The sequence below is a fragment of the Bos grunniens genome, chromosome 3 (assembly GCF_055505025.1).
Source record: "Bos grunniens cultivar Pamir isolate PY7600 chromosome 3, Bosgru_T2T1.0, whole genome shotgun sequence".
NCBI lineage: Eukaryota > Metazoa > Chordata > Mammalia > Artiodactyla > Bovidae > Bos > Bos grunniens.
The window spans coordinates 4,869,905-4,893,021 of record NC_141167.1 but is presented as its reverse complement, the minus strand read 5'-3'; the positions used below and the strand labels follow the sequence as shown (position 1 = coordinate 4,893,021).

General features: G+C 45.5%; 1 long non-coding RNA gene across 1 annotated transcript; it reads right to left on the bottom strand.

Annotated features, from left to right (window-relative positions):
- Positions 1 to 15,902: 15,902 nt before the first annotated feature.
- LOC147374883 (uncharacterized) lies at positions 15,903 to 19,660 on the bottom strand. Its single transcript, XR_015161481.1, has 2 exons — positions 18,958 to 19,660; positions 15,903 to 16,305 (listed from the first exon to the last, which is right to left on the bottom strand). It is a non-coding gene; the product is annotated as an uncharacterized LOC147374883 (long non-coding RNA).
- Positions 19,661 to 23,117: the final 3,457 nt, after the last annotated feature.

Genomic DNA, 23,117 nt, shown 5'->3' with positions numbered 1-23,117 from the left:
ACAAGTGAGCAAGCAGTGATTCTGCTGCAGGCTCTGCTCACGCCGGAGCTCCTTGCTCCTGGAAGCTGTTTTTTAGGAAGTGACGTCAGAGCCGTCCCCGCCTTGCTCACCCGGATCCTCTTTATCCCTGGGGGGAATTCTCCTCCTCCTTCTGCAGAGTCGGGTGGTCCATGCTCTCCCTGGAAGCCCTCCCTCCCTTCAAGGGTATTAGTCACGTACCCTGTTGTCACTCCCGTGAGACCCCGGGCTCTGTTTACCTGGGCCTCTTCCCTAAGGAACCGTGAGTCCCTGGATAGGGGAGGGATGTGCCCCGCTCACCCGGGCTCCTCTGCAGTAGCCCAGGGCAGGCAGTGAGACGCTGGTAAAACCGATTGTGGGAAAGGATGCTGAGAGGGCTTGGGCACTGGGTTTCCACCACTTTGCATTCTCCCATGTGATGAAAAGGCATTTACTCGTCAGATCTCAGAGCACACACAATTTTACAAACGCCTGTTAAGATGACACAGCGTTGCACGGTCTGAAGAGTCCTTTTGTGAAATTACCTCTGGAATTCGAGGTACCCCAATGCTCCAAAACAGCCCTGGAATTCTTACTTACTCTGAAAACCAACCGTATCTGCTTCCCACGAGAAATGTTTTACAGTGGCCTTTGGCAAAAAGCAATTCGATTATCTTAACTGGACCCCAGCCATAGGCATGAGCTTCCATGTATGAAGTAGCGTCTCCTCCCTGGGAGGGAAGAAGGAATATGAATGGGGCTAAGGGATGAAGCCCGAAAAGGCCCTGAAAAAGACTGAGGGTGGGTTAGGGGTTGGTGGAGCCAGGGGTGTGCCCCGATCCCAGCTGTTCAGTGTGCAGAATTGAAACAGGTCTTTAGCAGGTAAAAGTGCTTCCCAGGCGGTCAGAAATGTGATGAGATTCAAGCGGTAGATGCAGACATTCAATAACCAGTGTCACTGGGGGTTTCATCAAACATCTCAGAATCCGGAAGAAGAGGATGTCCCAGCTGCATCTTACTCAGGACACTGCCCACCACGGTGAGTCCCCACTGGGAACACATCCTCATGAGCCCTCTGACCCCGTCTTGTATCTTCCTCCCTCCCCTTGCCCTGCTGCTCCCTGCCGGCCTCCTGGCTGCCTCAGGGCCTTTGCACCTGATGCTCTGTCTTGTGGAAACGCCCCTCCCCCCTCCCAGCACTGCCTGGCTCACTCCTGCACGCCTTGCCAGGTTCTACTCGGGCATAACCTTCTCAGGAGGCCTCCTTGGACCACTCTGTGCCAAGTCACCCTTTCTTCTCTCTACCACATTCTCCCATCGCACTGAACACTAGGAGCTTTTCTCTTTACTCACCTGTTTGTTTGCTTCTTGTCTGTCTCCCTCCACCCACACTTCACCTGAACAAAGTTTTCACCAGAGCAGGGACTCCAGGTGCCCACCTGCGGTACCCCAGATAGTCGCCGAATGAGCAGAAGAACAAATGAACAAAATATTCCCTTGCTACATCAAAGCAGCTGGACCCTCTCTCAACAGCTTCCCCAGGGTGTCTGTGACTTGGGTGTTAAGGACTTTCCCATTGGTGCCAACAATCGATGCCTGCATGAGGCTCCTGGCAAAGCCCACTGCAGGCATTTGCTGACCAGTCCTCCTGGGTTTGAAGCTTCATGTCCAGATTGATTCAGGTCCTTAGAAGCAAGCACCTGGACCTCACTGGGTTCACAGCTCTCTGAAACACCTCCACGCTACCATGACTCAACATCCTGGCTATGGCTCTTTCACCAAAGCCCAGAGCAAGAAAGAATGTTTTGGTCCTCACTGCACTTTTGTTCTTCATAAACTCCCATAGGCATCCAGTGCCTCCGCATTCCCAAAACTTCCTATCTGGCTTACCCACTGTGTAATTGCCATTTGTGATGGTAACATATTTTAACTGTATCGTATTGATATAATAGAAGTCTTTTGGAGCAGACTTGGCTTCTTTGGGCATATTGTTATTATGGTGGATAAGGGGGTGTGATAATGTCAGAAGATTAGATTCTACCTCTTTATGGAAAATTAACTCTGAAACCAAACATCCTAGGATTTCTGCTTCCTGGGGCCATGGCTCCTGACATGGGTGGCAGACCCCTGGAGGGTAGCAGAGCTCTGTCCTACACCAGGAAGCCTTGCAGCAACTGTGGTCACCAGGTGCCACTTGTAGACTAAACAGAAGTCTCATGTCATTTAAACATAGCTCAGACGGTAAAGAATCCGCCTGCAATGTGGGAGACCTGGGTTCAATCCCTGGATTGGGAAGATTCTCTGGAAAAGGGAACAGCTACCCTGTCCAGTACACTCGGCTGGAGAATTCCATGGACAGAGGAGCCTGGCAGGCTACAGTCTGTGGGGTCTTAAAGAGTCAGACACAACTGAGTGGCTTTCACTGTCATGGATTTTGGGACCAATGAGTTATGACTTCACATAGCTATTGTTATGTATTTGTCAGTCACTGTGTACCAAGCTGCACCCATGGTCATGCTAACCTCCCGGGATCTTTGTCTTCAGGGAGATTCAAAATCTTTGGAATGTGGAATCTTTGCAGCAATGCAATATGTTCAAAATGAGATATTCATCATCAGAAGATCATAAAGGGTGCTTCAGTCGTGTCTGACTCTGTGCGACCCCATAGACGGCAGCCCACCGGGCTCCCCCGCCCCTGGGATTCTCCAGGCAAGAACTCTGGAGTGGGTTGCCATCTCCTTCTCCAATGCATGAAAGTGAAAAGTGAAAGTGAAGTCGCTCAGTTGTGTCCGACTCTTAGCGACCCCATAGACTGCAGCCCACCAGCCTCCTCCGTCCATGGGATTTTCCAGGCAAGAGTACTGGAGTGGGGTGCCATTGCCTTCTCCGCAGTAGATAATAGAGGCTATCAACTGAAGAAGGAAAAAAAAGTACAATCTAAAACCTGAACGTTATGTTTTATTTGGCAAACTTACTGAGTACTTAAGCTGGGGAGGCAGGCTCTCAGATTGCTCCAAAGAGACAAGGGAGGGGGCCAGGATATATAGAGGTTTTTGCAACAAAGACCATGTAGTCAGGATATCAAAAAGGTTACCATTAAATAATGAAAACCAGACATCTCCAGTTAATGAATTGAGCACTTTTCTAGGTGGTGCTAGTGGCAAAGAATCTGCCTGCCAATGCAGAAGACTCGCAGGTTCAATTTCTGGGTCAGGAAGATCCCGTGGAGGAGGCAACCCACACCAGTACTCTTGCCTGGAGAATCCCATGGACAGAGGAGCTTGGTGGGCTACAGTCCATGGGGTCGAAAAGAGTTGGACATGACTTAGCGTGCACACACTGTGTACAAGAAGGTACAAGAGTTTGGGCTCACTGAAATCAGAGATCATACGCACCTCAGCCCATGGGGCCAGCATCTTGTCCTTTCTCATCCTGAGTCCCCTCAGGGTGCCCTGCTTAGGGTGGGTGCAGTGGCTGAGGCCTGCAGCATCCTTTGCTTACTGATATGGCAGGTAGCATTCTGCATTCACAAGACAGTGAAGGACAAGTTCAATCACACGCACCGCGGGACTCAGCATTGAAGCCAGCACTCGTGGATATTTCCTCTTCTCATTTCTTGTCTGGCATTTCCCTCACTTCATGCCTCACTTCACCTCTCCTGGTAACCAGCAACAAATCAGCAATAAAACTGACATCTGCATTCCAACCGTAATACACCCTTAATACTAAAGTAAAGGGCACCAGACATTTTGCTGCTGGTGACACTTTTTAGCTAGCCATAGAGCAGATGTCTGCGGAAGACTGCCTTCCGCGTGCCTGGCGATCTCTCTCAGGAACTTGCTCACCTGTCTCTGACTCCTTGCGTTGACCTTGGAATCAGGCTCCCTGCAGACCGGAGTGGAGTCTTGTACTCCACGCTGGGCCCTTGATTCCAGGATGAGCAGAGGTAGGAAGTTCACACACAGGGAGGTGAACACGTGGGCGTGGTTTTAGGGCTGCACTTCGGCCGTGGCTGTGTGAGTGTGACAGGATGGGGTAGGTCTGAAAGAAGGGCCCCACCGCTGGGATTTTGTGTAAGCTCACTAAAGCTCATTGCTAGATTCGTAGTAACCCCTGCTGTCTGAGACCCGTGAATATCAAGGTTGTGTGCGTCACCCACGTGGGCCTCTCCCAGACTTCCCCATCTCATTCTCTGTGCATCGCTCGCCTGCCATTCCAAGCTTATCTCAGCCCACGTGACCTCTGGGAAACCCAGCTGGAGGATGACCACTGGGTCCAGTGCCTTCACCACCACAGGCGAGAGGGAGGACCAGATCCCGGGAAACAGAGAGACCATCTCCTCCTCCAAGCAGGTCAAGCCACTTTCGTTTATCAAATTTAGAAATTTTGTTTAGTCACTAATTTAAATTTTTTATGAAAGTCTTATCTGCTGTTAAGGAAGACGTTTGAGATCCAAGCTCTGGTCTGCATTTTCAGTAACAAACTCTTTTCCCTGAGTCAAAAAGGCATTCATCTCATGAGTGATTCAAAGGCCATGTATACTGTGGTGGGTTCCAGGATGTCACTTCAGAGAAGAGACACACTGAATTGTACAAATGTGGTTGCTTTTTTGAGTAATCCAGACAAGGACGTAAGTTCTCCGGTGTCCTGAAGATGACACGGGACAGAGAAAGGGCAGACAGGTGAGAGTCCGGGGGCCTGGACCCCCGGCCCTGTGGGGCCGGTCCCTGCCCTCCAGCATCATCCACGTGGCCTTGAGCAAGCTTTAACCCCCTCTGGTCTGTGCCCGCCTCTCCTTGGAATTCCCTCTTCAAAGCCCCCAGGGCTGCAGTTGCAGCCTACAGTCTGATGACTCAAATATTCCTCTGTCCCAGAGCCCTGCTCACATCCAGCCCCCTCCACAGCCTGTAGCTTTCTAGATCTCAGACAGACAAGTTGAATTAGTCCCCATGCCGTCTTCACCATCCCCTAGCTGGATTGGCAGCACCAACACCTCCAGAGTTGCTCTATCAAGGTCCCAAGAGGAGTGAGAACTCCCCCAGCTTTTAAGCCTGATTTCTCAGCCACTCCCACCACGGCCTGAATTGACCCATTGCAGTAGCAGCCTAATTGGTCTCGATCTATCTGAAACCCATTTTTTCCAAATACTCCCTTCCTTCTCAAGGATTCTGCTGGAACACCAGGCGGCTAATGTCTCTCTATTGGGAATAGTTCCCTACTCCTCACCACCCACAGATTCCACTTACAGCTCCGTAGGGGGCATGACCTGTCTACTCCTCCAGGTCCATCCCAAAGCCCCCCATTTTCACCCAACATCCAACCACAGGGCACCCTGTATGCAGGTCAAGCCACTGTGCCCATTGGGGGTCGTTGTTCTACCCACACAAAATCCCCCACCCCTACTGTGGCCCCCTGAAGGGGACCTCGTTTGCTTTTCCAAGTCCAATCCAGATTTCAAATACTCAAGGAAGCTTTCTCGAGGAAAGAGGCCCTCAGGATAACTGTTGAATTCTTCGCTCTGCATATATCAGGATGTCAGTATATATCATATATATTCTCTCTTCCCCGCACCTAGCATGATGCTGAGAGGTAGTCGGTGTGCAGTGAACATTTGTGGGATAAATGGCTGGAAAGTAAATGAACACAAATATCCACAGGTGGTTACAGTAGAAAACTCCTTCTGCTGAAGATGTGAAGGAAGCCTTGGACAGTCCTCAGACCCACTTTGGAAAAGACTTACGCAGACATGTTTACAAGTGAGGCACACCTTTAGGAAAATGTGTCAATTTCTCAAACTATCTCCATTTTATATGCTGTCCATTTCAATGAGATGGAAAATAATGGTGATGTAACGGTTGTCTCTAGAGGACTTAATAGTGAGTCTAAAACAGAATTAAATTCTATTAGCTAAAGACAATGTCCTTAGAGAGTTACATGCTTAGAAGGGAGAACTAACGCTATTTATCATATAGAGAGAGACTGAACTAAGAATCTCTAGCCCTGTTTTTCCCTTTGTTCTTTTAAATTACAAAATATGAAGAGAGAGGAAAGCTTGAAATTGCAAAATAATTTAGACTGAGCGAAGGTAGGCACTCTAGTGCGTGCTTCAGGCTAAGTCGCTTTAGTTGTGTCTAACTATTTGCAACCCAAGGACTGTAGCCCACCAGGTTCCTGTCCATGTGATTTTCCAGACAAGAATACTGATTTGCCATTCCTCTTCCAGGGGCTCTTCCTGACCCAGGAATGGAACCCACGCCTCTTGCATCTCCTGACTGGCAGGCAGGTTCTTTACCACTACTGTCACCTGGAAGCCCAGACAGACTCCAGAGAGAGTCACAACTCGGCTTCCAGGGGTCTCCCAAAAGCTTTTCCCATGTTTTCCTGATGCCTCACCCTACTGGGCTGCTCAGGGGTCTTCCTCCAGGAGCCCCCCACTGGAGAGTCTAACCCTTCCACATGGGCAACTCCTCTTTGTTGATTAGATGTATCTAAATCAAGAATCCCGTGTGGTTAGGGATTTAACAGTTATTCAGTTGATGGTGATGTCATAAGTTTGACAAGATCATTTTACTTTTTATTGTATTTTTTAAATATTTATTTATGTGGTTGCTGCAGGTCTTAGTTACAGCACGTAGGATCTTCGATCTTTGTTGCGGCACATGGACTCTAAGATGCAGCATGTGGGATTTAGTTCCCTGATCAGGGATCAAACCTGGGCCCCCTGCGCTGGGAGTGTGGAGTCTTAGTCACTGGACCACCAGAGGAGACCCTGCCAAGGTCATTTTAAATCAAATAAACTTGAGTTCAAGTCAGACTCTGTGCAATTGCTCATTCATAGTTTTGATGCGCTTAGAATACATTTTCCCTTGAACTGTGCCTACGTGTGCGCTCAGTCACGTCCAACTCTGCAAACCCATGGACTGTAGCCCGCTAGGCTCCTCTGTCTGTGGAATTTCCCAGGCAAGAATACTAGAATGGATTGCCATTTCCTCCTGCAGGAGATCTTCCTGACCCAGGTATCGAACTGGTGTCTCCTGCATTGGCAGGTGGATTCTTTACCAGTGTGCCAACCAGGAAGCCCTCCTCTAACTGCACTGGTTTGCTAAAATATTCCTGTTACTAATTTTTCAGTAATTTCTTGAGTAATGAGATTCTGAGATTCCTGCAGGTTAGATACACCTTTGAGGCTCTTATAACTGTTTCATTGTCCATGTGAGCTTTTTCATCCCTTTATTTTGCTTCCTTAGAATCTACTTCCTTATTTTCAGTTTTTCAGTTTTATTCATCATCCATGCATATTTTTCTCACAAGATTAAGGTACATTTTACACTAAAGACTAACAGGATCTGTCACCAAAGGATCTTGATAAAGAAGGGAATGTGGTATCGGGTGATGACACTGATCTGAACAGACTAAGTAATTTACCATAAAATTCTGAATATGAATCCAGTCTAGGAAAAAGCGAAGCATAGTTTGTATTCCTTTGCCTTATTTTCTCATAAAAGATCCCCAGCAACCATTTTACTGCATATATCATTTCTCTTCCAAATCCAATTTGTTAAATGATTTCCCAGCGTAACACTTATCAAGTGCCTGCATCTTGCACCAGGCCCTAGAGTGATAAAACCATGGCATGGCCTCCCTCTGCTGGAATGTTCCATGTTCTGTGTTTGAGACACGACACATGGCTATGAACCTCGTCAGCCCTGTGCTTGACTCACATGACAACCTTATGAGATTGGTAGTTATTCCCATTCTAAGTATGGGGAAGCTGAGGATCAGAATATTTACATAATTTACCCAGAGTCACTGGCTAGTAAAAGCCAGGGAGCCAAGATCCAGACGCCCGTAGATCTGAGTTAAACCTAGATAATCACTATCATCTGTGTATCTAGATTGCTCTTCCAGCCTTCCAGGAAGCAGGCGTGACATGACCACCTCACTTTTTCCATCAGTGCCATCAAAGGACCCTTGAAGTTACAAATCGGATTTGTGCCACCTCCAGGGTACCAGCTCCTCATGACTGCAGACCCCATGGACGTCCTTCTCTGTGGATTCTTGAGAAATCTGAGAGCGCAACCCTGAGCAAGAAATCAGAGAGTCATCTCCCAAACCCAGAAAGGGCAGATTAGCCACCGGGACACCTGAGGGCTATCAGACTCTACACTCTAACCTTTGATGCGACTCTGAGTTCTGGTAACTCCCTCAATTCTTCATTAATTGAAAACAACAAAACAAAAAAGCAGACCTTCAGGAAGTTAGAATTGTGGGAGTCTTCATAGCCTCGGAACACCCGGATGCTCTTGACACCCTGTTTTTCCTTACATCCCGCTTTTAATCACATCTTTAAAATCACTCACTGAGCTCATAATACCAGCTGTGGTGCCAGGAGCTCTCACACACAGTAGACACTGCATCCGCCCACGTCTAGGATGCTGGCTGACTCAGCAGGCTCGTGGCGAAGGCTTTTTAGTTGGGGGTTGACAGCAGCACCAGCCTTCCCAAACCGTGATGTTTGAATAGGTGACAGACTGCACGCCCGCTTCCAAAGCAGCTCCCTTATGAGCCCATCCCGAGAACACAAAGCGTTAAGAAAGCTGCCAGCTGCACTCTTATCTTTGTAGTTATATGCTTGTCTCCCTGTATTTTGGGAAAAGAAAAAGAACAGATCTTGGAATATACAGATGTTCATAGGAAAAGAAAGATAAGACAAGGGATGTTTAGAAGCTTCCGCAAACTGACATTTTATTTACATGGTCTGATAGTGGTTACGGTTAGATTTTGAAGTTTAGAGAAATTGTCTAGGTGCTTGTATTAATTGACAAGAAACAGCCATGTAGCCAGAGACCAAGAGAATTTCTTCCTGAAACTAAAGAACAATGTGAGGAAAGGGTTTCTCAGGTGGCTGCTTTCTCAGTATTACATTTTAACAGAGAAGACTGCTGCATTCGGGGGTTTCTTACCTCTGAAGCCAGCCCTAGGGGTCAGACCTAAGGTCGTGCTCAACCCAGCACTTTCGGCGAATAGCACGTGGCAGGTATTTCCCTGGATCAATGGAAGTTATAACTGTGACCTCTGAGGGAGAGAGCAAGCTTGAACATCCTTCCTAGAAACCTTGCCATTGTCTCCTCTTTTACTCCCCAGCTTCCTTCCCTTCTTCCCTCTTTATCAGTCCCATGGCCTCTGTGTGTGTATGTGTGTGTGTGTGTGTGCGTGTGCCCGCCTTTGGTTAGCACACCTACACAGGTAGAAAGAGGCATCTTTTACAGACTGCTCTGCCTCCTCACCTTTGCTGGAAAGGTCCAGCACGCACTCCTGCCTCCTCACGCCCACTGTCCTCGTCTGCTCAGGCTGACACAACAAAATATCCCCGACCGGGGGCTTACACAGCAGACGTTTACTCTACAGTTCTGAAAGCTGTAAGGTCAAGATCAAGGTGCCAACACTCAGGTTCTGGGAGAGCCCCCTTCCCGCCTGCAGATGGCCACCTTCTCACTGTGTCCACTTGCGGAGGAAACAAGGGGCTGCCTCTTATAAAAGCATCAGAAACACCACTCATGGTCCAGTCATTCAGACTTCGCCTTCCAAGGCAGGGGGTGTGGGCTTGATCCCTGGTCAGGGAGCTAAGATCTCATATGCCTTGTGGCCAAAAATCCCAACACATAAAACAGAAGCACGATGGTAACAGATTCAATAAAGATTTTAAAAATGGTTCACATCAAAAAATCTTAAAAAAAAAAAAAAAAAGCATCAGTTCTCTGGAATCAGGCCTCTGCACTCACCACCTGCTGCTGTTGTTCAGTCAGCAAGTTGTGTCTGACTCTTTGTGACCCCCTGGACTGCTACACACCAGGCTGCTGTCCCTCACCGTCTGCTGGAGTTTGCCCAAGTTCATGTCCATTGAATAGGTGATGCCATCCAACCATCCCATCTTCTGTTGGCCTCTTCTCCTTCTGCCTTCAGAATCCTTCCCAGCATCAAGGTCTTTTCCCATGAGTCAGTTTTTCGCATCAGGTAGCCAAAGTATTGGAGCTTCAGCTTCAGCATCAGCCCTTCCAATGAGTATTCAGGACTGATTTCCTTTAGGATGGACTGGTTGGATCTCCTTGCAGTCCAAAGGACTCTCAAGAGTCTTCTCTTACCACCTAACTTACCTTTAATTGCCTCCTTACTGGCCATGTCTCCCACACACTCACATGGTAGGCTAGAGCTTCATCATACAAATCTGGGGAGACAATTCAGTCCATAACACCCCCTCCTAAAACTGTCTCACGCTTTGCGATTTCTCTGTGTGAGTTTATCTGACCTCATTCTCCCTGAATTCCAGAGGATGGGGGGAGCTTCCCAAAGGGATCCACCAAAGCCTCCTCACCTGGCTGCAGGTGTGCACAAAGCATTGGGGGGGGGGCGGTGCTCAGCACATCAGCAACCCTCCCCAAAGGAACCCTGTTGGGGGCCAGAGTGAGGTACTCTGCCCATGGCAAAGGTCATGAGGAAGGAGGTTCGACATACGCAAAGGCGGGATCGAGCCTCAGGAGTCCCCCTGGAAATCCTCGAGCGTCTACCCCCATAACCAGAGCCTGCCTACTTTACTACTTTGTGCTCTTTCCTACATCTCTGACTTTACAGGGGGCTGTCCCCCACCACCTCTTTCGGAGAAGGAGTTAACCTAGAGCTCCAGTCAATAAAAACTCTTGGGTGTGACAAGAGTGTTTTAACCTACAAACTCCTCTGAAGGTTCTCTAGCCTGCCTGACAGGCTCCTCCAGCCACATGTGATTGCTCACAGCCTCCCAAACGTGAGAGGCACAAGATGCTTTAAACCCTCTAAAAACAGGTTCTTTAGAGAAGTTAGAAAACTATAAGTATAGTGGGCTAATTAGAAATTGTGTTGGTGAAGGGTTTTTCACTTGTTGAGCCAACGTTTGTTGCTAAGTCTCCATATCCCCTGCCCTTACACACATTAATGAATATATAGAAGGAATAAGTATTAACCTTTGATATTAATCACGTTAGACCTTAGGCTAAGTAAATTCTTTCCTTAACTAAAACCCACTACACCCTCACCCTGTAGGAATGTAACTTTATTTGGGTGGCGTCTGTTTTGAGAATAATCAGCCCTGGAGAAATAAGTGTCCTGATTGACTGACTGCTGTCACAAGGAGAGGGTCATAAATTGTCAGCAGGCCCCCCTGGCCAGAAGATGATGTAACACCCCTAAGACCTCTGTATACATTTGTGTGAAGCACCTGACTTTAATAAAAGTCAGGACTGCTGTCCCCACGTGACTTTTGTATAACATCTCAGTGTATAAAAACAGACTCTGGAAAATAAAGAATTGGGATCAGTTTCTCGAAATACTGGTCTCCCCATGTCGCTCTCTCTCTCACTCTGGCTGAGTCTCCATCTGGAGCGCGGAACCCACCATGCTTACTAATTATGCCTGGGCTTCTAAGATCCGACCGGGGAGGCCTCAGTGTCTCCTCTCCTTCGGGAGAACGGAAGGACGCCTGCGGCCTACGTAAGTGGTGCAAACTTCTTGTCTTGAAGTTTTATTGGTCTCCTGCGTAAACCAAGCCACTCAGCCTCTTTTCTCCACTGAATTTTCCTACTGAGCTATCCTTATTCTATTACTCTTTATAGCTTTAATTAATATCTAATTGAAGCTATTGTATCCTGATCCTCGCCTATGCCGTCTCTCCTTCGAATACCCTGGATCAGCCAGGGCTGGTCCCCGGCAGAACCCCTCCTCTCACCTCTGTTCCCATGGATTTGGAGCAGGGATGATGCTGGAAAAGGAGCCTCATTATCCCTCCATGACCCACTCCATCACTTTGGGAGACTGAGGGCTGGCTTGTTCTTTGCTAAAACTCTGAAGCAGGAAATTCTGCCTTTAATATCCTGGGGAGTCATCAGCATCTAAGTGACCAAAGCAGATTTTTTAAAATGGCTCTATATCATTTTTGCTTTATGAAAGTAAATATTTATTTAAAAAAAATAAAAGAATAGGTATTAAAATGGTATAGGAAGTAGAAGTTATCAGTGATTCATTCTCTTTTTGCTTCTCTGTATAAAACAGTTCCTTTTTACAGGAGACATGTGTTTCTTTTATAATTACAGGAAAATACTGAAAATGTGGTTTTTCAAAATTTGAAAATATGACACAGAAAAGACTACAATGCCATTAGGCTGTACTGCTCAAACGTGGGTCATTTCCTTTAGAAGGAAAATAATTCTCACGTATTCCTATGGTTGATGATTTCTTTCAATATAATGTACTTCTTCAGTATGTACGAACATAAAGCTAGTTATAACCTCTTATTCCCTAGCAACTGGCATTTACAGAGAACATACAAAAAGAAAGACCTTAAAAACAAATAACATTCAGATCAATGATACTCATTAGATATGACAGATTGTGCTGTTTTGTGAAAATGGCTAGTTCTGTGTTGAATTGTATGTAGAAAAATGTATCAGTGGCTTTATGTTGACTTCTCATTGCCTGGACTACAGTTTATTATTTGTCTTGATGGACCGTCATTCGAATCACCAATATTATCATTGCCATAATTTACCCTTTTTTATTTTTTCACATATTCTCCTGGTTATTTTTAACTGCCAATCCATTATGTTGACAGGCCAATCATTTTACAAGTGTGTTTCAAATGCAATGATGGACAATCAAAATATGCCAGTTAATAAAAACTTCCCTCGGCCCATCTCCCGCTACATTTACTGCTAACTGACTGTCACTCTGGCGCTCCATGACACACACGAAGATGAGACCTGGGAGTCGCAGCCTGGGGGGCAGAGCACTGGGACGGCCGTGTCACCCGCCCTCCGGTCTCCTCCAGCAGTGGGGGTGAGGTCTCGGTCCATCTACTGTGCTTCCTGTGTCTCCTCTGAAAGTCCGTTGTTAAGTAACATACGATGCGTATCTGGCCGGTGCCACGGTATTGCTTTAGCATAAAGTGTGCTTCTGCTTCGTGCTTCAGCTACGAAGAGTATCACCCTGAAATTCTTGATTTTTAGGATGCATCAAATCAAAATCTCCGCTTCTCAAATAACTTCAGAAAGCAAAGTCTTCATCTGTGAAAACGGTCATGGTTAAGGAGGAGTTTTGTCTTTATGGGCTTCCCTGGTAGCTCAACTGGTAAAGAATCCACCTGCAAAGCAGAAGACCCCGGTTCGATTTCTGGGTCAGGAAGATCCACTGGAGAAGGGACAGGCTACCCACTCCAGTATTCTTGGGCTTCCCTCCTGGCTCAGACAGTAAAGAATCCACCTGCACTGTGGGAAACGTGGGTTCGACCCCTGGGTAGGAAAGATCCCCTGGAGAAGGGCATGGGAAGCCACTCCAGTATTCCGGGATCTTTATATGTGGTTGAAGAACTCAACTAAACACCATGGTGAGCAGAGAAAGATGCCGCTCTGTGACAGATGTAAATGTGGGCCTTTGACTGACACAGCAAAGAGGGTCTCCAGAGAACCCCAGTAGGTCTATACTGAAAGTCCAGAAAAGACGGGATATATTTTATGTATATATATACATGTATACATATATATATATATACACACACACATATAGTTGATTCACTTCAGTGTACACCAGAAATGAAACCAACACAATATTGCAAAGCAGCTGTATTCCAATAAAAAATTATATAAGAATTTAAAAATAAACAAAATATATAAAGACAAAAAAAAACTTTCCATTAAAAGTTTTAAATTAAGTTTTTCTATTAAAAGTATTAAAAAATTCTAAACATTCTATGATCATAATAAACCCAAGTAGGTCTATACTAATTTTTTTTTTTACGTATCATCAAAACAGAAAACAAAAATGTAAAATACTCATGGAGAACTTGCAGAGTGCTGTGAAGTTTCCATAAAATTTATTTTTTAAGCTACCTAGGGCTTCCCTCGGAGAAGGCAATGGCACCCCACTCCAGTACTCTTGCCTGGCAAATCCCATGGACAGAGGAGCCTGGCGGGCTGCAGTCCATGCGGTCGCTAAGAGTCGGACACGACTGAGCGACTTCACTTTCACTTTTCACTTTCATGCATTGGAGAAGGAAGTGGCACCCCACTCCAGTGTTCTTACTTGGAGATTCCCAGGGACGGGGAAGCCTGATGGGCTGCCGTCTATGGGGTCACACAGAGTCGGACACGACTGAAGTGACTTAGCAGCAGCAGGGCTTCCCTGGTAGCTCAGATGGTAAAGAATCCACTTGTAATACTGGAGATGCACGAGACATAGGTTTGATCCCTGAGTCGGAAAGATCCCCTGGAAAAGGGAATGGCTACCCTATCCAGTATTCTTGCCTGGAGAAGCCCATCGACAGAGGAGCCTGGAGGGCTGCGGACCGTGGGGTCACAAAGAGTCTGACGTGACTGAACACAGCACAGCACAGCCTAATGTTATGGAAACACTTGAAGTTCTTTATCTGGTAGACACATCGCTCTTATCTGCCATCGCTAGTACCACTGTCATGACATAAAGCCCCCCTATGTCTGTGGTCTTCTGTCCAAACTTCTGTCTTCTTCACAAGGATATCGGTCATCCTGAATTTAGGACTCATCCTGCTTGACTGCGACCCCATCTTAACTTGATGACATCAGCAACAGCCCTATCTCCAAATGATGTCACATGCACAGGTTCAGGGTACACATGAATTTTGAAAGGTCACTATTAAAGCCAGTAAAAATATCAACAGATATTCTTGAGCACCTGCTTAATCTCTTGACTTTCCAAATTTCACATTCCAATTTAAAAATTCAAAGAAGCAGCCTGCACTAAGCCCAGATGTCCACTCTGTATTCAAGTCTTTAAAGAATACATTGTCATTGGAAAAGCATGACTTTTATTGGTGTTTTGCTACACTGGAGGAAAATAATGGGAGAACGATTCTCTCATTCCTCAACCAATTAGCATTTTTTTGAGTACAAAGATACATAATTTGCATCCATCTTGGCTGGGAAATGTTTCAATGTTTCAATATTCATAAAAGAAGTCCCTGCTCCTGAAATGCTTATTAATTTTTAATAAGATTGTAAGGGACCTCTTCCCAGGCCTGGCCCTCAGCTCTGCAAAGAGGCTTCCTTGGTGGCTCAGTGGTGAAGAATCCCCCTGCCAATGCGGGCGACACAGGAGACACGGGCTCGATTCCCAGAGCAGGAAGATCCCCTGGAGAAGGAAATGGCAACCTGCTCCTGCATTCTTGCCTGGAGAATTCCATGGACAGAGGAGCCTTGTGGGCTACAGTCCCTGGGGTCACGAAGAGGAATTCCCCTTGATCTTCCCATTTTGGGGCAGCAAGAACTTTTGAAAAGGAAGCAAGAAAGATAGCAAAGGGTTGCTTTGTTTGGGGGGATGGTTTGCAAATAGAACCTGTCAAAGCAAACTCTTCCCTGGGAAAGCCTAGGGCTTCCCCATGGGACAGAAGAATGAGCCTTCTTATTGGCAGACAGATAAAGCAGTGGTTTTTCCCACTCGAGAAGGTGTGTCCTTTTTTTGCCATGAGAAGACTTTCAACATCGCCTGAAGTAGGTTAGATGAAATTTTGAGGAGACGAACAGATCCACTTAGGGTGAAACTTGCACAATGTTAGGGAGTGTTTCCAACGCTTTGCGACATTTACCTCGTCTATGCAAGCTCTATCGTCAGTTACCTAAGTCTTTTCTCTGATTCGTTTGAAAATTTAAATAATTTATTTCCTTCCTGCACAATAATAACCAGTAAAAAACTGGTTTCATGTTCCAGCAATATGGTTGAGTTATATTCCAATTATATTTTCTCTAGTTCAAATTAAAATAATTATATCAGTAAAAAAAAAATTCATGCATCTGTCATGCAAAGCCCTCTCAAGCATCATCTGGGGAATCTTGCCACACTAAACAAATGCCAACTTTTTCAACTTTTTATTCTGTACTGGAGTATAGCCGGTTAACAGTGCTGTGATTCAAGCGCACAGCAAAGCGATTCAGCCGTGCATATACGTGCATCCGTTCTCCCCCAGACCGCCCTCCCGTGCAGGCTGCCGAGTAACACTGAGTAGAGTCCCCGGTGTTACACACTAGGTCCTTCTAGATGATCCATTTTAAATACAGTGTGTGTACCTGTCCATCCCCAACTAAGTAGACCTTCCCCTCATCCTCCCACCGACACCCCCACCACTCCTGGCAACCAGAAGTTTGGGCTTTAAGTCTGTGAGTCTGTTTCTGCTCTGTAAATAAGTTCAAGGAAATACCAAATTAACGCACCCATAATAGTCTTGAGCTTCTTCAATCAGCATCGTTGGCTCTGGACCTGAAAAGATGGCACAGGTCAAAACTCAGGAGGGCTGAAGGCAGTTTGTATGGTGGCCAAGCCCATACAGCCCTCCCTGCAGTCTTGGCTTTGGCGCCAGGCCCACTGCTGAGCACAGAACCAGTTTGCCTCTGTAGGCCTCGGTGTCCTCATCTACACAGTTGGAATGTCTCTTAAGGCACCGCGCTATTGTGAGTACTGACATCCATTCATTCATAGACGTTCACTGAGCACCTCTCATGGATACTGAGAACTGCACTTGACTCCTAGTTTCAAGCAAGTACCCATCCATGCAATACCCATCCGTCATCAGTCATCTACAGGTCTGTTCAGGAGATCTCTCTGTATATCTGTTTATTCAGAAGCACAGTTTAGTCGCTTGGAATCAACATCCTTATTTCTAACTTTCCATTTAAACAACTACTGAATACCTGGATTTTTGTGGACCCTACACACAATCAAATGCTAATTTTTTGTTGTTATTGAACTACAGTTGATTTACAATATTGTGTTAGTTTCAGGTAGACAGCTTCAGATTCTTTTCCATTATAAGTTATTACAAGATATTGGAGGGCTTCTCTGGGGGCTCAGATGGTAAAGCATCTGCCTGCAATGTGGGAGATCTGGGTTTGATCCCTGGGTTGGGAAGATCCCCTGGAGAAGGAAATGGCCACCTACTCCAGTACTCTTGCCTGGAGAATCCCATTTCAGAGGAGACTGGTGGGCTACAGTCCTTGGGGTCACAAAGAATCGGACACAACTGAGTGACTTCACTTTCAGTTTTACAAGATATTGAATACAGCTCAGTGTGGTATAAGTGCGTTCTTTTGTTTATATAGTTTATGCATAGTAGTATATATCTGTTAATATCATATTCCTAATTTATCTGTCTCCCTCCCCAATTGTTAATTTTAATGCAGACTAATTTCTGCCTGTCTGGATCTCCCTATCAACCTGTAGCGGAAAGAGACAGCAATCAACTAATTTCACAAGTGCACATATATATATATATATATAATTACAATCCAGGAAAAGTTCACAGAGCAGAAAGGGCATCCGAGCATGTAAGACAAAGGCCTTAACTGGGCTACAAGGTAAATATGATAATGTATATAAAGCCCATTGGAATAAGCCCTTGTCCACGTTAAGCTGGTGTTGATGATTAAACTAAAATACAGGAGGAATTCCCAGTCTTTGGTCCAGGCCAGAGACACTGGACCAAGGAAAAGACCCCATCCAGCCTTTCTGTTTAGAAGTTAATTGTTCATTAAATCACTCCATGAACATGGTCACCTACAGTACAATTAAGTTTCTTTTCACGACTCTCTATTTTCACTTTTCCTGTCAAAGAAACATTCTGTGATATTGTTTCTAAGAGAATGTCTGGACAGTGTAGACCCTGCAGAGGATTAAGTCGCTATGCTAATGATCAGTAGGGGCTGACTCAGGAGCTGGGTCACATTGCAACAGATCGCATATTTTCTAAAAACCTAGAGAACATCATTAAACACCCAACAGAACCCCGTGGAGGTAGCTGGAGATAGTCCAAATGACTGCACATCACGGGCTCCCACCTCTGTCTTATCTAACTAAGGATGTAGGGCGTTTAATCCGATAGCACAATAGCGATTTAAAATATTTATTTTTACCCTGACATATCGTTTATTCAGTTTTACTCCAAAACATCACCTGGATCTGTGCGTGTTGCTGCTGGAATCATGCAAAGGTAAACATTTAGATTATGGTTGGATGACCTAATTATTTGGAAAGTTGTAATGCTTTTTTTTTTTTTTTTAATTTCCCTTTCTCTTACAAAGGTACAGGAAATGGAGTACTTGTTGAAAGTCACTGTATATGTCCAAAGGGGAATTTATAATACTTAATGACTTGAGATTTCACTGCTGCTGAGTCCGCATTCTTCCCTGTGAGCAGCTGAGCCAAGAAAGGAAATCACAGAGGAGTCTTTGATGTCAAAGAAAAGCAACTTGAATGGCAGGGACGAGGATAATGGGAATGATTTCCTTAGAAAAGACAGGAGTAACATAAACTAGAACGCAGAGGGCAGCAAGGGAGCCCGAAACACTGCACACCGGGATTTGATGTTTACTCTATAATAATATCGAGTAAGCGTTCCTAATATTAGACACCACGCAGTCACACACCCCTTTTTCCTAGGGTGTGCTTAGTTCTTTAGAAAAGGTAGAAGCAAACCAACTTTTACAGGAAAAATGTAAAAACCCAGCACTTAACTACCTGGTTTTTCAATGAAATAAAGTAAAAAGTTTGGCTCAATACATTTCCCCAAAGAAATCTGACAACATGGTACTTGGATAGTTTTCCTAGCATTCTTCCCAAGGTTTATCATTTGAATGAGGTCATCAGGGTGACAGATGAAAGCCGTTACCATCTGTAGAATTTGTACAAAGGAAACTTGTGGTAAACTTGAGAACTCCAGGAAGATCTGTCCCTACTTTGTCACCTTGGCCTTGTTCTCCTTCATTCACTCATTCAATCATTGAGCCAACATTGGAGGAAGCATGTCAGACAGAGACAAGAGTTTGTGGGTCACCTGCGCCTCCCTGAAAACTTTGCAAAGCTGCCTCTGTCTCACTCACCATCACCACCCTTCCCATCAAAAAGACTCAGACGCACCTGATGATCTGGCACCATGCAGGAGCCTGCTGCTGCTGCTAAGTCGCTTCAGTAGTGTCCGCCTCTTCGCGACCCCATGGACTGCAGCCCACCAGGCTCCTCCATCCATGGGATTTTCCAGGCAAGAGTACTGGAGTAGGGTGCCATCGCCTTCTCCAACGCAGGAGCCTACGAGAGGGTAAATATTTTCAAAGGCAAGAAAGGTCGACTGCTGCTGGTAAAAGAAAGAAGTTTGGAAAGTACAAAGGAAATTCCAGCTGAAGCTCTCTGAACCAACCCACTTGTTAGGTGCATAACTTTGCAACTCTGACCAGTGACTGATTTGCAAAACAACTATCCTGATTTGTAAAAACCAGGTTAAATAAATGTGTTTCTTCTATGTTCTGTTTAATTTGTTATATTCAAAGTTCTATGAACGTGTAAAGTGTTTAAATTTTTGTTCATAAAAATTAGGTTCAATCCATCTGGTCATTTTTCTTGGATGAAACAACACATCCTCACAGCAGCACAGTTTGCCCACAAAAAGTAAACGGCAGAAGTGCTGCCATCCCCAAAACGTGTGTGTGGACTAATGAAAGCCAGGAATAGGGACTTCCCCAGCAGTCCAGTGGCTGAGACTCTGCACTCCTAACACAAGGGGCACAGGTTCAATTCCCGGTCAGGGAACTAGATCCTGCAAGCCACGCAGTGCAGCCAAAAAAAAAAAAGCCACACGTAGTGTCTGAGCACCAGCCATGTGGAGGAGGAGAGGAAGTTCCTAGCAGCAAGTGGGATGACCATTCTGAGTCCCCAGAAGGAAGCTTCAAGGGGAGCATGACCTTGAAGGAGCTATTTGGTGAGAGGGTTTGCTTACGAGTCGTGCAGAATTATCAGGAAATATGCAAGGGATGGTTCCCCAAAGGAAAACAGGGAGAGGATGCAAGCAATGGGCAATAGTCCACTGCCAACATGATAAAAGGCGACTAGATTTTCTAGAATATTCCGCCCCCTCTGATGAGTGTCACCCTTGAGCCCAGAGACCTCGTTCACAAGAGGAAAGGGGGGCACCTCTGTTGTGTAAAGCACAGGCCAAAAGGGAGAGTGAATCCGTGTCATCCTGTTCCCTGGTCCTGGGGTCCTTCGGAGGGAAGGCAGGGGGAGGGGGAGGGGTGCACACAAAGCACTCGGTTTGCAGGAGAAGGTCTTGTAGACGTGGACAGCTCAACATGAGAATCCATCCTCCCATGGAGAGAAGAGGGGCCCCAGCACGGGTGGTGGGGGACAGAAAAGCACTCTGCGAGCTGCTTGTCAGAGTGTCCCGGCTCACTCCCATCCTCACTCTTACTGCAAGCCCTCAAAGCTCTGTCTAAAGTCTGACTTACTTTGGAGAAGAAGATAAAAGGCATCAAAAGCCAGGGACTTGAAACATATCTGAAGAGTCACCTTTACCATGTGGCCTTGGGGGTGTTTTGAAACCCTCAGTCGGCTCACTGATTTCAGAGAAAAGGCCCAGGAACAGACACTAAGTTTTCCTTGCCAAGTGGAGCCACTACCTGAAAACAAGAGCCAGGCACTTTCTTACCAAGAATTTGGAAAGAAAGGAAATGCTATGAGGCTCCAGGAAAGAGACGGTCTATCGGTGAGGAGCGGGCCCTCGTCGGGAGGCTCCGTCCCATGTGGCTGGTGGTGGGCTCAGCGGTGCAGCAATGGGATGCGTCCACAGTTATGAGGACTGCGGTGAACTCTCCAAGAAACTTTTTGATGACAGAGCCAGCAGGAAGTCTCGGCAGTGGAGAGACAGACAGACCCTGATCATGTTTATCCAGCAATTTCCAAGAACAAGGGCCATTAAATAGAGTGGACACAAATATTCTGGCCACTAAAGTGATGCTTTCTGCTAGTGGGGAGAGGTTGTCAGCAGTCTCCACCTCTGCCCTGATTTTCCCTGAACCAATGTTCACCTGCCTACTTCCTATCTCACTTGACCTCCCGGGTCCACTAATCCTAAGCAGGGGGTCCTAGCTAGCAGACTTTGAAAAAGAAATATCACCTATGAAAAACTAATAAATCACCTTTCTGACTTATTTCATTCACTCATACCATCAATATTCACTGCAACTTCCTATATGCTAAATACTGTGCTACAGTTTGATGGCATCCAAATTTGAATCAGATACAGTCCTAACCCTCAAAGAGGCTCCATTAGCTTGACTCCATAAAGTCAAGAGACTTTATGACTCTAGAGACTTCGATAAAATCCTCTGACACTACAGTTGTACGGTCAGATGCACAAAGAGAAGCACCACCTAATTAGTCTGTGAGCTGCTCAGTGGTCTGAGCTAAGGTTAAATTCCTGTACAAGATTTGTCTGGGCTAAACCTTTAACCCACCCCATCCTTTAATGGGTAAAAGCTAAAAGAAGGTAGAGGAGAAGAGAAGAAAAAGCAAGAAGGTGTGTTATAGCATGGTACGTTTGAAAAAACCTTAAGAATTTTGGCATATAGTTTGAAGTAAGGAATGATGACAAATGAGGTTAATTACACAGGAGCCAAAAGTTTGCAGGCAAGTGTTTCTCGACAAAGGTTGAGTGGACTTCAGGGTGGGATAGGGTCCATAGTAGTGAGCTATGGGAAAGAGATTAATGCCCGGCCAGCAGGAGCAAATTTGCAACTTTACTGGGAGACATAAAAAGAACCCTCAAATAAAGGTTTATATATACTTGTTTATGAAAAGGATGGCTTAGTATCACAAATTCATCATTTTTCCCAAAGTCAATCTGATCCAATTCTAATGAGAGGACTTTTCCTGGTGGGATGGAAAAAACTTATTCTAGAATTCTGTTTTGGTGAATAACTAGAAGAAGAGATATTATTCTCCTTGAAATTCATTTGTTGGAGCCCTAACCCTTGATACCTTAGAATGTGACCATATTTGGGGAAAGAGTCTTTATAGAGAGGCAGCCAAGTTAAATTGAAGCCGTTAGACTGGACCTGAATCCAATATGACTGTCATCTTTATAAAAAGAGGAAATTTGGACACAGATGTGAACAGAGAGTAGATGATAGGAGACACAGGAAAAAGGTGTCCATCGACGGGTGGAGGAGAGATGCCTGGAACACATCTTCCCCCTGCAGCCTCGGAAGACACCAACGGAGGCAACACCCTGATCCCGGACTTCTGGCCTCAGAACTTCCTGTTGCTTAAACCAGCTTGTGGTATTGTATAATGGCAGCCCAAAACAACTGATACACAGTTGCTATTAAATAGATGCCTTATTAAATAGATAATGAAATTTATTATAAATCTATGTAACTGCACATTATTATACAGGAGCAAAGACAGGCAAAGAGACCAACACAACAAACAGAACATCCAGATGCATTAGAAAAGAAAAAATTAAATCTCACAATCCTGGTGCTGACATGCGGGCTCGGCAGGTACCTGGGCAGACATCTTGACAAAACAAATAAAACCAAAGATCCACTTGCCGATGACCCAACAATTCTCCTGTTAGGCACACACCGTAGAAAAGTATCACATGGACAAAAGATGAATATATCTGTACTCACTTCAGCCTTGTACAACATGCAAAGAGAAGGAAAGCACGTAACTGCCTTCGGTAGAGAAATGGACAAGCCCCTTACAAGAGATTTACTTCATGAAATCACTTTCTTGCTCTGAAAAAGTCCTTATTTCACCGTCATTTTTGAGACATATTTTCACTGGGTAAAGAATTCAGGGTTGGCAATTTTTTTCTTTCCAAACATTAAAAATGTCGCTCCAATAAGACACTGGGGCATTCTCACTTGCGTTGTTTCTTATGAGAAATGTGCTATCATCCACACCTTTCCTCCTTTTATCTTATTTGGCCTTTTCTCTTGTTACTTTGCCTGACTGCTTTTTAAATGTCTCTGTGTGATTGGTTTTGAACAATTTGATTCATACGTCTTCGTATACTTTTCTTCATGTTGCCTGTGCTTGGGATTGCCTGAGGTTCTTGGATCTGTGGGTTTATAATTCTCAGCCAATTTGAGAAAATCGGAGGTTATTATTCATCCTACCGTCTCTGTGTCCCCATCTCTTTAGGGATTCCCATTACAAGTGTATTAGTTTCCATGTAGTTGCTCACTACTCAATATTCTGTTCATTTTCTTCATTATTTTTCTCTCTGTGTGTTTCAT